The sequence below is a fragment of the Carcharhinus amblyrhynchos genome, chromosome 5 (genome assembly GCF_965287045.1).
Source record: "Carcharhinus amblyrhynchos chromosome 5, sCarAmb.v2.hapA, whole genome shotgun sequence".
Lineage (NCBI taxonomy): Eukaryota > Metazoa > Chordata > Chondrichthyes > Carcharhiniformes > Carcharhinidae > Carcharhinus > Carcharhinus amblyrhynchos.
In genome coordinates, this window is record NC_137328.1 from 15,057,878 (window position 1) to 15,072,364 (window position 14,487).

The window sequence follows — 14,487 nt, forward strand, 5'->3', positions numbered from 1 at the left end:
TGCTCTCCCCTTAATGCATTCAATTAGATAGGATAAAGAGGAATAGAGAAACAGTCGCTTGGAAGTACAAAAGTTGAGTCTTGCTGATAAAAAATACATGCTGTCAAAGCTTTTCATCTTACACTCATCAGGGAAAGATTCATATTAATGCAAAAATTTGAGATTTCATATTTTTGTAAATCTGTCTTGATAAGAGTGAGGTGAAAAATGCCAACAGCATCTATCTTTATTCACTTAACACTCAAGAATAAAGACGCCAAAACATGTTGATCCATTGCTATGAGAACCAGTCTCCCTGCATCCAACATTATACGTCCAACTATACATATTAGCCAAGCTACCCGGTAATGATGGAGGCATTATAAGGTCTGACTCAAACGGGAGGCAGCTACAGAGCAGCGTCTCGCCTCCACAATGGTGACAATGGATGGAATTTTACCGGCACTTTCGCCCAAGGTTCGTACAATCCCGCCTGAGGCCACTGGAGAATGCCATTCTCCCAGTTGAGCCCATCCCCGGAATCGGGGCAGTCATGCCTGTACAATTCTGATCAATATTGCCAATGATAGTTAAAGTCATTACTACAGAAAGTAGTTGATGCCAAAACATTGAATGTATTCAAGAGGCGACTGGATATAGCACTAGGGGCAAATGGCATCAAAGGTTATGGGGAGAAAGCAGAATTAGGCTATTGTGTTAGATGATCAACCATGATCGTAACAAAGGGCGGAGTAGGCTGAAAGGACCAAATGGCCTTCTCCTGCTCCTATCTTGCATGTTTCTATGTTTCTATGTCATTGGCGCCCAGAGTTTATTTGCCTCCATTCATTTCCAATTTACAACAGGAGCATTTGCAATGTGAGTCAGGTTACTGTTGACAGATGTATTTGATCACCCATATAAATACTTGCATCTCCTTTCTCGTTTTCCATTGAGGAGCCACCTTCATGTGAGAAAACTGCCCAATTTCAGCCCAGAATGCAGGTTGCTGTTAATGCCATCTGTCCAATGCTGTGGCCTACGTGATCAGAGAAAGGTTCTTTTCCAGCAGTATGGAGCTGGTCAGTGACCAGCTCACTGTGTCATGTAGGCCAGTGTCCAATTCCCAGCCAGATGTTACAATAATTTGAATTTAAGACCTTCCTTCTGTGACAAGCACACTTGAAGGTTAATGTGGATTGAAAGGATGGCTTCTCAGAATGCAAAACTATTTTCTTCAGCATCGACTCATGGCCACGGAGTCAAGCAGAACATAAAGAGACCCATACAGAAAAAGGTTCATTACCGAGCATACAAATAACATTTTGAGAGGATGTTTCAGGTGTTTGGATGTATCAGCAGCACCTTACAAAATAGCCATTTATAACCTATAGGGTGATCATTTTGCTGTAACTTTGTTTATTTTGCAACATAACATCCAAACTCAAGATAATGAGTGCATTATTCTACTTTATGTTACATGTCAATTAATTTCAGCATTCTTTTCTTGGTTCAATATTTCTATTTCCCATTTGGAAAAAATTAGTGTTATGGATGACTGTGCAACAGAAGTCACTTGGGATTCCAGGCTCTTCATGGGAGTCTAATGAGGCAAAACTTGACACAGAGTAAAACAAGGCAAAATTAGGAGGGACGACTAACAGCTTTGTCAAAGAGGGAAAGGAGGGTGGAAGAGAGGGAACAACTTAGGGAGGAAAAATCTGAGTTTACTGGCATAGATGACAGAAATGATGGCTGCCAGTGGTGGGATGAAGGGTGATGGGGATGTGTAAGAGGCCAAAGTTCGATGATTACATTTATGAGCTGAAGGAAGCAATGGCATAATTGTGTTGTCGCTGGACTAGCAAGCCAGGGTAATATTCCAAGGATCAGGGTTCAAATCCCACCATGGCAGATGGAGGAGTTTGAATTCAATAAATAACTGGAAATAAAAGTCTAATGATGACCCTGAAACCATTGTCAGTTGTCGTAAAAACCCATCTGGTTCACTTTAGGGAAGGAAATCTATCATCCTTGCCTGAATCCCAGAGTACAGAAACTGCTGCCTCACTGAATGCACTGATCGTGCATTCACAGGTGCTTTCTCTGGATCCTACCTTCCTGAGAGGAATTTCAACAGTTGTCACCTGAAATTCAAGGAATTCTGAAGAGAACATGTCACTAACCCAACGTTGCAGTACTGTGGAGAGTACAAGGTGTGTACATTGCAATACTGTGGAGAATACAAGGTGTTTTGTCAGGCGGATAAATTACAGCTTGCCTCAGGGGAATAGTTACTGTCTTAGTGGTGGCAATGTGAGGAGGCGTCCAGACAGCACCTTGTCGCTCAGAGGGAGGATGCACCAAACTAAAGTATACAACTGCCTGCCGCAGATTGCTTTTTGTAATTCTCAGATGGTCTGCGGGAAGGAAGAGAAGAAGGAGAAAGAAATATCTTTTATTACCAAATAATTGCAACACAGAGCTTTTGAGAATCAAAAAGAAACATAGACAAATGATGAAGGTATTTGCATATGTAGCAAATCGCCAGCATAGATGCCTCAGGGGAGGCTATGGCCGAGTGGTATAATTGTCAGGCTATTAATCCAGAAACTCAGCAAATGTTCTGGGGATCTATGTTCAAATCCTGCTACGGCAAATGGTGGAATCTGAATTCAATAAAAAATATCTGGAACTAAGAGTCTACTGATGACCATGAAACCATTATCAATTGTTGAAAAGCCCACCAGGTTCACTGATGCCCTTTAGGGAAGGAAATACAATCTTTTCCTAGTCTAGCCTACATGTGACTCCAGAGCCACAGCAATGTGGTTGACTCGTAATTAGAATGAAGAAAAGTACAGCACAGGAACAGGTTCTTGGGCTCTCCAAGCCCATGTCGATCATAATGCCCTAACTAAATTAAAAAAACTTCTGCCCTTTTCAATCCATTGCGCGGAAACAGTGAAGTATAATGATCAAGTGCTCATGTAACCAAAAAGTTAATTTTGTCTCATTCCCAGGGAAACCAGTTTTATTAAATCATATCCCAGCAGTATTAAGTAATCAGGTTTCCATAAATCACTATTGGCAAAACTTTTTGACAATCCCACACTCATGGGAATCTCCCTCATTGCATATTAAAAGAAAGCATATTCATTAGTTATAGTCTACAGAGAGAAAGGTCATTCAGGCCAACTAATCCATGTCAGATGCTGCACTTGAATTTTCTCACACTCCTCCTCTAACTCTATCACCATAATCCTCGATCCCTCTTCTTTAACATACGCATATCTTGCCTCACTTTATAAATATTTGTACTATTTGCTTCAATGAATGTGGAACTTGCAATGCCAGCAAGTTCCACACTCTCATCACTCTCCGAATAAGGACGTTTTTTTTTCTGAATTCCCTGTTTAATTTCTTGCCATCACATTTTCACGGCAATTATTTCTTTTATCCACTCTATCAAAAACTTGCCAGGGATTTTAAAGATCTCTTTTGGATCACCTTTGAAGAGCTCTATTAGGTCACCTTTCAGTTTAACTTTCACAAGGTACAATGACCCAGGCTGTTAGGTACAATATTAGTGCTTTTTGTTTTATTTACCTTTCGCATTACTTTAAGCGAACTGTTTGTATTCTCAGCTCTCTTTGCTCCCCCATTCCATATACGCCCTGATTTTTCAAATAATATGCAACTCTCCCTTTTCTCTTCCCAAAATGAAATATTTACACTTATCCTGAGTATAACTTGCTTCCCAATTAATCATGCAAGTTTTTGATGTCTTATTGCCATTTGTTGCAGTCCTCCTTAGTGTTGACTACCGCCAAACTAAGCAACAGTGGTTCCAGCGCTGATCCTTGTTGGGACACCACTTTCAACCTTCTGCCATTTTTTATAACTATTCTTTGTAACTCAGTATAGCTATTCTTTAATCTGTGCTCTCTGACTTTTTGTTCCCACTCACCTGACGAAGAAGTAGAGCTCTGAAAGCTTGTGATTCCAAATAAACTTGTTGGACTTTAGGGGGTCATGAGACTTCCTACACCAGTCCAACGCCGGCATCTCCACATCATTTCTATTATGCAGTCAATGAGCTATCATTTCTGCTTTCTGTCCCCTGGCTCTATGTTCAAATATATTCATTTATCTGTTAAATGGCATCTCATCAGAAACCTTTCAAAATGCTAGGTAAATTACATTGACTCCACTACGCTCTCCATTACCTCTTCAAATAAGTTGGTATGTCTGGTTAAGCAAGCCTTTCCCTTTTGAAATCCAAGCTGACTATTCCTTTATTTATACTTGTAATTTCCAGCTGTTTTTTACTATTCTCTCCCTTTCAGAATTCCATCAGTTTTCCCAACACCAGCATGAGACTGATCGACTTATAGTTCTCTCATCTTTGTCTAGCTCCCTTCTTAACAGGAGCTGGATTTTACATGCCTTTAACCTTGAATCCTAATATTGCTTTATCAACTTCTAACAACAACTGAAACAGCTTTTTTTAATACAGGTGGAATGGTGGCACAGTGGTTAGCACTGTTGCTTCACAGCACCAGGGACCCGGGTTCAATTCCAGCCTTGGGTCACTGTCTGTGTGGAGTTTACACGTTCTCCCCGTATCTGTATGGGTTTCCTCCAGATGCTCTGGTTTCCTCCCACAGTGCAAAGATGTGCTGGTTAGGTAGATTGGCTATGCTAAATTGCCCCTTGGTGTCAAGGAAATCAGCAGGGTAAAAACGTGAGATTACAGGATAGGTGGGATTGTTGTCGGCGCAGGCTTGATGGGCCAAATGGCCTTCTTCTGTGCTGTGGGGATTCTACAATTCTATCAGATGGGTCTAGCAGGGTTAAGGATTACGAAGACATGGGGAAAATGTGCAAAATCTACAGAGACAGTGTCCTGAGGCAAGAATTGAATCCAAGTCGTTGACGCTGTGAAGTAGCAGGGCAAGCCACTATGTCACTGTGCCACCATAGTCCAACCAAGTCTTTGGAGGAGGGTTTACCTTCACTGTCTGAGATAAAACTAGTGCCAATTCTATTAAGGTCAGACAATTCACTGTCATATTACCATAGGATCGTAAAATCCCTACAGCGCAAAAAGGAGCTCCAAATGATGAAGACAAAAATTTACCCCAGCTGAGATTTACCTCCCTACTAACAAAATAACTAATCCAGTTGGATTTTCCTTCATTCTCAGACATGTGGCCTCAGAGGACAAGGAAGATATCAACTGGAAGTGTTTGTATTATATTGCAAGCAAGCATCATGAGTTACTGTAACTGTGCATTGGGAATAAAGTTGTGGTATTTCCTATTGAGTAACATAACACAGTAGAAACTAGCACTGTAAGTTCGGTCAAGTTTCTTGCATTCAGAAGGATTACCACATGTGAGATTGCTGTCCCCAATATCTACCATAAAGTGTATGTATGCTTTTGCCTGTACTGATATAATAAAGCCATAGGAAAGTTGCTTCAATAGGGGTATTTCATTAATTATGTTTGATGGAATTACGATCATAGAATCCTGGAATCCCTACATTGCAGAAGGAGGCCATTCGATGTATCCAGCCTGCACTAACAACAATCCAACACAGGCCCTATCCCCGTAACTCCACATATTTCCCCTACTAATCTCCCTGCACAAAGCAACAATTTAGCATGGCCAATCAACCTAACCTACACATCTTTGGACTGTGGGAGGAAATTGGAGAACCCAGAGGAAACCCACACAGACATGGGAAGAATGTGAAAACTCCACACAGACAGTCGCCCAAAGCTGGAATTGAACCTGGGTCCCTGGTGCTGGGAAGCAGCAATGCTAACCACTGTGCCACTATGCCACCCTAATTGTCTTAAGGTACAGTAAAGTAGTAGCCTGGATTAGAAATATGGTGGCCAAGTTTGAGTCTAACCATATAGAATCATAGAATTAATTTCAATCAAAGGTTCAGGCCTACCAAATCAGCCTTAAACATGATTATAATTGAAAAATTCATGGTTAATGTTTAAAGATCCTCTGAAGTGGCCCAGTAAGCCATCCAAGTCTCAAAGATAAAGGAATAAGAAATAAATGTAACCTTGATATAGTTCAATCCTAAGAAGAAATCAAATAGAAACCTTTTGCCTCTATAATATACCTGTTTCTGTACCAGAGACCAGATGTGCCTCTGTTCTTGCCTCCACGGTATATCCCTGTCTGAACATGAGAGACCCAAGACGTGATCCTGCTGTTCTAATAGTAACTGAAGTATTTCAGAATATAACAAACTGTGCGACAATTGGAAACTCTGACGCAGTAAGATCTCAGAAGCGCATGAGATTCTAGTGGTGGAAGTATAAGGGCTTAGAATGTTCAGGAGAGACTACATTATTGGTAAATAGCCAGGATTTCACGGACCTCTCCTGCTCCAGTGTTGTTGTGGGGTTTCCATTGCACTTCTGGTGAAATTGCAGTGTTGGGGCAAGCGCAACTCACAGGAAATTCCCACTTAATTCAGAAACATCCGGGAAGTAAAAACTTTTAAGTCTAAGATGAGCATTCCAATAATGTGATAACGAGTGTGCGGCACAAAGACTATGGTGATAACTATACAGGCCTTCAATGTGCCCACAAAAAAGAAGAAAGGAAGGTTTATGCAAAATAGATTGTTTTAGTAGATCCAACTCAATTTGAACTGAGAATATCCAGTTAAAAGTCCACACTAGTAAAGATGCTACATGAAGGTTTTCTCACCTAATGTCGGAAGGATGTCATAAACAATAACATTTTGCCTTAATTTGTGGGACATATTCATCACTGGCTGGTCAGCATTTATTGCCCATTCCTATTTGCCCTTGGCAGGCAGTTGACAGTCAACCAGCTGTGGTTCTGAAGTCACATGTAAGACAGACTAAGTAAGGACGGCAGATTTCCTTACCCAAAGAACATTTGTGAAACAGATGAGTTTTTCAGACAATCGACAATAGTATCTTAATTCCAGGTTTTTTAAAATTGAATTCAAATTCCACCATCTGCATGACAGGATTTGAACCCAGGTCCCTAGAATATCAGCTGAGATTCTGGATTAATAGATGAGTGACTCTGTGCCTCAATCTAAGTAAAGTTAAAGTTTCTTTATTTGTTACAAGTAGGCTTACATTAACACTGCAATTAAGTTACTGTGAAAATTCCTTAGTTTGCCACACTCGAGCACCAGTTCAGATACACTGAGGGAGAATTTAGCACGGCCAATGGACTTAACCAGCACGTCTTTCCTACTGTGGGAGGAAACTGGAGCATCTGGAGGAAACTCACACAAACGCAGGGAGAACATGCAAATTCCACACAGACAGTGACCCAAGCCAGGAATCGAACCCTTGTCCTTGGTGCTGTGAAGGAGCAGTGCTAACTATTCTATCACTGTGCTACCTTAATCTGTTCACGCCAATAGCCTGGTGCTGCTGCTACCCCTGAGCAATGCTGAGCATGACATCATTAAATTTAACATAATCTAGGATAAACCAATACTCCATGTACTATTTAAAAGGACAAGTATCAAAGGAATGAAGGAAAAGCTTTTTTAAAAATCATGGATTATAATACTTCATTTGACGTATTTGACCCAGAAACAATTCAATAAAGAAATCTTGTAATTTATTTGGCAGTCTGCAGAATCAAATTGTCTTTTTGGTAATGTTTGAAATAGAATTTAAAGGATTTGCATAGTCTCTACAAGCGGAGGAGCTGAAGGCTGAAATTGTTCAGCACACTGATGCAGACACAAAAGGAAAGCAGATAGGACAGAAAGAGAAACACAGAGAATTCTTGTAAGAAGAAGGAGCACATTACTCTCAGGAAGAGGTCAGCTTTTTCCAATTGACAGAAAACAAGGCAGGCAGGAGTTCTTAGAGGGAATATGCAAGGTGTCTGAAAAGGTCCAAAACACAGGAAAGTGTATGAAAAGCTCAAGGGTGCTATTGACCTGGTGTTTACCTAGAAATGGCCAAACCATGAACTGAGATGTTATTAGTTGTCTTTTGAAAATAAATTCTGGAAAGCTGCATATCGGGACTGTCATGACCCAAGGGAGCTGGGGTTCGTAGAAGTGTACTGAAGAGGAGTCATTTTGGACTTGAAATGTCAACTATGTCTTTTTCCTTCTCACAAACACTGTCAAACCTGCTGAGGTCTTTCAGCAGTTTCTCTTTTTATCTCACATCTTCAGTATCTGTATTTTGCTCTTGTCGATGATAAATGTACCCTTGAAACACGAAGATGAAAGCTATTGTCAGAAAGGACTCTTGGCTCACCCTGAATGAATAAAGAAGAAATGTATAACTACATGCTGCCTCATGTCTATGAGGAGTAATGCGGGTACTTGGGGTTGTGTAAGACAAATCTTTGTACATTGACTATTAAAAGTGAAATTTACCTGTTTATTTGAAGTATAATTTCCCTGTTAATTTGTATTTAATTTAGGTTGGTCCTGATTCATGTTAAGTAAAAGTTACAAAAACTGGAATCTTGTTGATAATTTCTTCTTTCAGGGCTCATTCAGCAAATTTGCTTATTTTGCTTTCCCTCCAGGGATCATCACATTTGGAAAAATTTAATCAAGAATGAATAATATGTTGGGAAGCATGTACAACTGTGCATGCAATGTATGTATATGTCTCATATTGATATGTCACAGTTCCTGTACAGACCAGTAACTTTTAGAAAAATATTTGATTTTACAGTGGCTGACTGGAAGGAACACATGATAAGACTTTTACAGTAATACATAAACTAAAAACAACATCCTTAAACACTATTCAACCGGTAACTTATAGTCCAAGTGATAGAAAAGATCCCCTATTTAGTTTACAGAAAACTCCCTTTCACGGTTACACTTTACTCTGCTCCTTAAATGGAAGCTTCATTCACCAGGAACCATCTTAAAGCTTTTTCTCAATTCTTGGTAGCGTTTATTTCCAGCCACTTTGCTTTGAATCCCTGAAGTGACTTTCATTTAAGAAACAAATTGGAGATTCTTTCCTCTAGCTTAGCTAGGTGACTCTTCAGTCACATTTCAATCCTCACCAACACAGTCTCTTCAATTTGTGCAAAGGTTTCCACCCATGTTTTATTTGGTGACTGATGGGGACAACATTTTCTTTGCTTAAGGTGCAGGACTAGCTACATCAATCTCCTCTCAGCCTGCCCTCCATAAAATTGTGGAGAGATCATAGGCATGAGGGTAGTAGGAGGTCCACCTGGACAATTTCATGGGCCTCTCCCCATCTGAAAACGTATCAAGGACTGTGAAATTCTGCCCTATGTTTGTAACACTAAGTGTCACCCTGAACGGATCAGAAGGTTGAAAGAGCATGGAGGGGGTGTGGTGGAGCTTAGTGGAGAGTAAAAACAGCTGAAGATAAGAGGACTCCAACAGCAGAGGTCCCTTGGCTGGAAATGTTGCTTCTGTGAAGGTTGGCATTGAACTGATGGGAGGTTTGGACAGAGAATAGGTATGATGAGGAAGGAAGAAAAGAAGGGAATGGGATGGGGATACAATGGAAAGGAAGAAATGACATAAGTGAGGATGGCATGGGAGAGAGGAGTGGCAAGGAAAGGGAGGATGAGATGACGGGATTAGTTAGGGACAATTATTTGTTACAACTCATTATTCAGAAGCTCTCCTTTTTGCTAAAAGTTAAGATTTACAAAATTTGAATGAAAATTTTTGAGTAAAGCTGCCAGGTGAATTAGAGGAATAGGAAATGGAAACAGTCAATATTCTCAAGAGTTTCTATACATTCTGTGGGTATGGACTGCACAATCTCAAACTGAAGGAGGGAGCAGTTATAATGCTTCTGTGAGAGCTGAATCCTAACAAGGACTTTGTCATGGAACAAGATTGGCAGTAACAAGCTATCTTCTTTGATGATAGATACTGAAATAACAACAGGTGAATTTCAAGGGTAGAGATGGCTGGATGCTCATCTTGGAGGTGAGAATCAGGAGTCAGGCCACTTCTCGACATTGTCATCTTATCCCCTGATGGGCAGTGCCTACTCACCCTCTCTTAATGCTGCTGAGTTGGGGACAGGCTGGAGTCAAGGCCACTGCCTCCCATGCTAGACAGAGGTACCATCATTGGGGAAATAGTGTTAGAGACGGAAGCAGTTCCATCTTAGCCAGATCCTCACTTTCAATGGACTCTCTTCCTGTTCCCACATTTTGTCCTGAAGTCAGTAGATTGTTGTTCCAAGATCCGATGCTGGATGAGCAGAAATTTACTCCATTTATGTATTGGGAAGACTGAAACCAATATCTTTGGTCTCTGCCATGAATTCCATTCCCTAGCCATCACCTGCATCACTGTCTGGTAATGAACCAGCCTGTTCAGAAACTCTTGCCAGAACTTTTTGGTCAATCTTCCAGTTCCCCCACTCCCCACAGTGGGCTTTATGGTGGTGAGTGATGTATTCAAGGGAAAACACCACTGACAATGCTGGGAATAGAAGATCCCACCAGTAGCCAATGGCTGGCTGCCCCTCAGTAAGTCCCACCCTCTGTGCCATATTTGACCCCAAGATGAACTTCCTATCATTTATTCATGGCATCACTAAGACAACCCATTTCCATCTTCATAACATCAGTCAACGCTGTCTCTGCCTCCACTCACCTGTTGTATAGATCTAGTTCTTGGGGCTAAAGGGATCAAAGGATTTGAGGGGAAGGCAAGATTTGGATATTTCATTTGATGATCAGCCATGATCAAAATGAATGGTAGAACAGGCTCAAATGGCCAAATGGCCTACTCCTGCTTCTACTTTCTGTGTTCCTATGAATTGCTCATGCAATGCTGAAACACTTGTCCATGCCTTTGTCACCGCCAGATTTTGCTGTTCCTTTACAATCTCAGAGGATTTCCCATATTCTACAACATCAACAACATCAACTCTGCAAACTTGAGATCATCCATGTCCTTACTTGCACCAAGTCCAATTCACTCACCACCTGACTTCCAGTGAAGCACCCCCTTAATTTTATAATTCTCATCCTTGTTTTCAAATCCCTCCATAGTTTTGTTTCTCCCTATCTCTGTAATCTCCTCCAGGCCCACAATCCTCCCAGATACCTACAATCCTCTAATCCTAGCCTCTCAAATATCCCCTTCATTACTAGTCATGCCTTCAGCCTTGGCCCTGAGCTCCAGAAATCTCACCCTAAACCTCTCCACATCCCCAATTTACTTGAAGGTGCTCCTTAAAACCTCCTTCTTTCACAGTGATTAGCACTGCAATCTCACAGCACCAGGGACCCAGATTTGATTCCTGGTTTAGGTGACTGTGCAGAATCAGCACATTCTCCCCATATCTGCGTGGGTTTTCTTCGGGTGTTCCGATTTCCTCCCACAGTCCGAAAGAACATAAGAACATAAGAAATAGGAGCAGGAGTAGGCCATCTAGCCCTTCGAGCCTGCCCCACCATTCAATAAGATCATGGCTGATCTGTCGTGGCTCAGTTCCACATTCCCGCCCTCTCCCCATAACCCTTAATCCCCTCTCTTATCAAAAACCCATCAACCCGCGTCTTAAAAATATTTAGCGAGGTAGACTCCACCACTTCAACGGGCAGAGAATTCCAGAGATTCACCACCCTTTGAATGAAGAAGTTCCTCCTCAACTCTGTTCTAAACCGCCCCCCCCCTTTATCTTGAGGCTGTGCCCCCTAGTCCTACTATCCTTTCTGAGCGGGAAGAGTCTCTCCACCTCTATCCTATCCATCCCATTCATCATCTTATACGTCTCAATGAGATCTCTCCTCATTCTTCTAAACTCTAACGAGTACAAGCCTAATTTATTCAGCCTCTCCTCATAGCTCAACCCCCTCAACTCCGGCATCAGCCTAGTAAACCTCCTCTGCACTCCCTCCAAGGCCAAAATATCCTTGCGTAAGTACGGCGCCCAAAACTGCACACAGTACTCCAGCTGCAGCCTCACCAATGCCCTATACAGCCGCAGCAAGACCTCCCTACTTTTATATTCAATCCCCCTCGCTATGAAGGCCAGCATCCCATTCGCCTTCCTGACCACCTGCTGCACCTGCAAGCTGGGTTTTTGCGACTCATGCACAAGGACCCCGAGGTCCCTCTGCACCGTCGCCTGCTGCAGTTTTTCGCCACGTAAGTAATAATCCTTCCTACCATTATTCCTACCAAAGTGTACCACCTTGCACTTGCCAACATTAAATTCCATTTGCCATTTCCTGGCCCATTCGCCCAGCCTATCTAGATCCTTCTGCAGACTCTCCACACCCTCCGCACAATTTGCCATTCCACCAATCTTGGTGTCATCAGCAAATTTCGACACCCTACACTCGGTTCCCTCCTCCAGATTATCTATATAAATGGTAAATAGCTGAGGCCCCAGGACCGACCCCTGGGGCACTCCACTAGTCACCAACCGCCAATCCGAATAGCACCCATTGACCCCCACTCTCTGCCTCCTATTTGACAACCAATCCTCTATCCACGCTAACACCCTACCCCCAACTCCATGTCCCCTGACCTTCTGCAATAACCTCTTGCGAGGTACCTTGTCAAACGCCTTCTGAAAATCAAGAAAGACCACATCCACCGGCTCTCCTCTATCCATGCTGGTAGACATGCTGGTAGGTGCATTGTCCATGCTAAATTTTCCCTCAATGTATCCGAACAGGCACCAGAGTTTAAGATTAAGTTTATTGCATTCATGTCACAAGTAGGTTTACATTAACACTGCAATGAAGTTACTCTGAAAATCCCTCAGTCGCCACACTCCGGCAACTGCTCAGTTACACAGAAGGAGAATATAGCAAATCCAATGTACCTAACCAGCATGTCTTTTGGGCTGTGGGAGGAAACCGGGGCACTCAGGGGAAACTCACACAGACACAGAGAAAACACGCAGACTCTGCACAGTCAGTGACCCAAGCTGGGAATCAAACTCGGGTCCCTGGTGCTGTGAGGCAGCAGTGCTAACTACTGCACCACCGTGCTGCCCTAGTGCAGCAACTAGGGAATTTTCGTAATAACTTCATTGTAGTGTTCACGTAAGCCTACTTGTGACACTACTAAAATAAACTTTAAACTCTTTTGAACAAGTTATTGACTATCTTTTTGAAAATCTACCTTAGGGCTCAATGTTATGTTTTGCTGTATGACACTTTGTGAAGCACTGGCGTGTTTTAATAAATAAAAGGGCTGGATAAGACCAGGTTGTAGGAACACAAATTGAGAGTTCCTCCCTCAGCCAATTCCAGTGCTTTTAATGTCTTCACTCGCTGGATGGCCAGAGCTTGACTCTGAACTCCAGGTGTGGCTGGGCCAAGGTAGCACAGAGATATTTTTTTAAATGTTATTGTTTTTCCACAGCAGAGTGGACAAGACAAACCCTTAACCCATCTTCCTGCTTGCGCTAATAATTAAATCAAATTGAACCCAATTCATGGTCTCCACAAAAGAGGCATACTGGATCCAAGCTGACAAGAACAGCCATTACACCTGGTCTCATACTTGGGGCAGGATTTTCCAGCCTTGCTCACCCCGCAACTGGAAAATTCCATTCCAGGTCAACAGACCTTTCCATGGTCCGTCCCTCACTCGCTCCGATTCCCATGATGGTAAAATTCTTCCCTTGATCTTTGCCAAAAGATGAGGCCACATCTGGAGTAGTGGGTGCACTTTTGGTGTCCTTATCTGAGGAAGGATGTCCCTGCAGTGAAGGTTTACCAGGCTGATTCCTGGGATGGCAGCTCTGTCATATTAGGGAAAACTAAGTCAGTTGGGATTATATTCATTGGAGTTTAGAAGAATGAGAGGGGGTCTCATGGGAACTTTTAAAATTCTAACAGGATTAGACAGGGTAGATTTAGAAAAAATGTTCCTGATGATGGGGGAGTCCAGAACTAGGGGGTCATAGTTTGAGGATAAGGGGTAAACCTTTTAGGACTGAGGTGGGTAGATATTTCTTCACCCAGAGGATGGCGAATATGTGGAATTCACTTCCACAGAAAGTAGTTGAGGCTAAAATGTCATCCGATTTCAAGAACAAATTATAGTTCTTGTGGTTAAAAGGATCAAGGCACCGGTGGGATACTGGCACAATGGTTAGCACTGCTGCCTCACAGCACCAGGGACCTGAGTTTGATTCCTGGCATGGGTCTGTGCAGAGTTTGCACATTCTCCCTGTGTCTGTGTGGGCTTCCTCCGGGTGCTCGGGCTTCCTCTCATTTTACAAAGATGTACGGATTGGCCATGTTAAATCGCTCCCGGGTGTTAGGGGGATTAGTAGGCTGAATATATGGGGTTGCGGGGGTAGGGCTTGAGTGGGATTGTTGTCGAGTCTGGTCATTCAGAGGCGGTGAGATGTTCCAGTAATTAAATCCTGGCTTGGGATTTGAAGAGGGGGATTTGGCAAATGCGCAAACTGGAGAGTGACGGATAGGACAGTCATCCACTTGCTGAAGGCAGGGGTGACTTCACCCC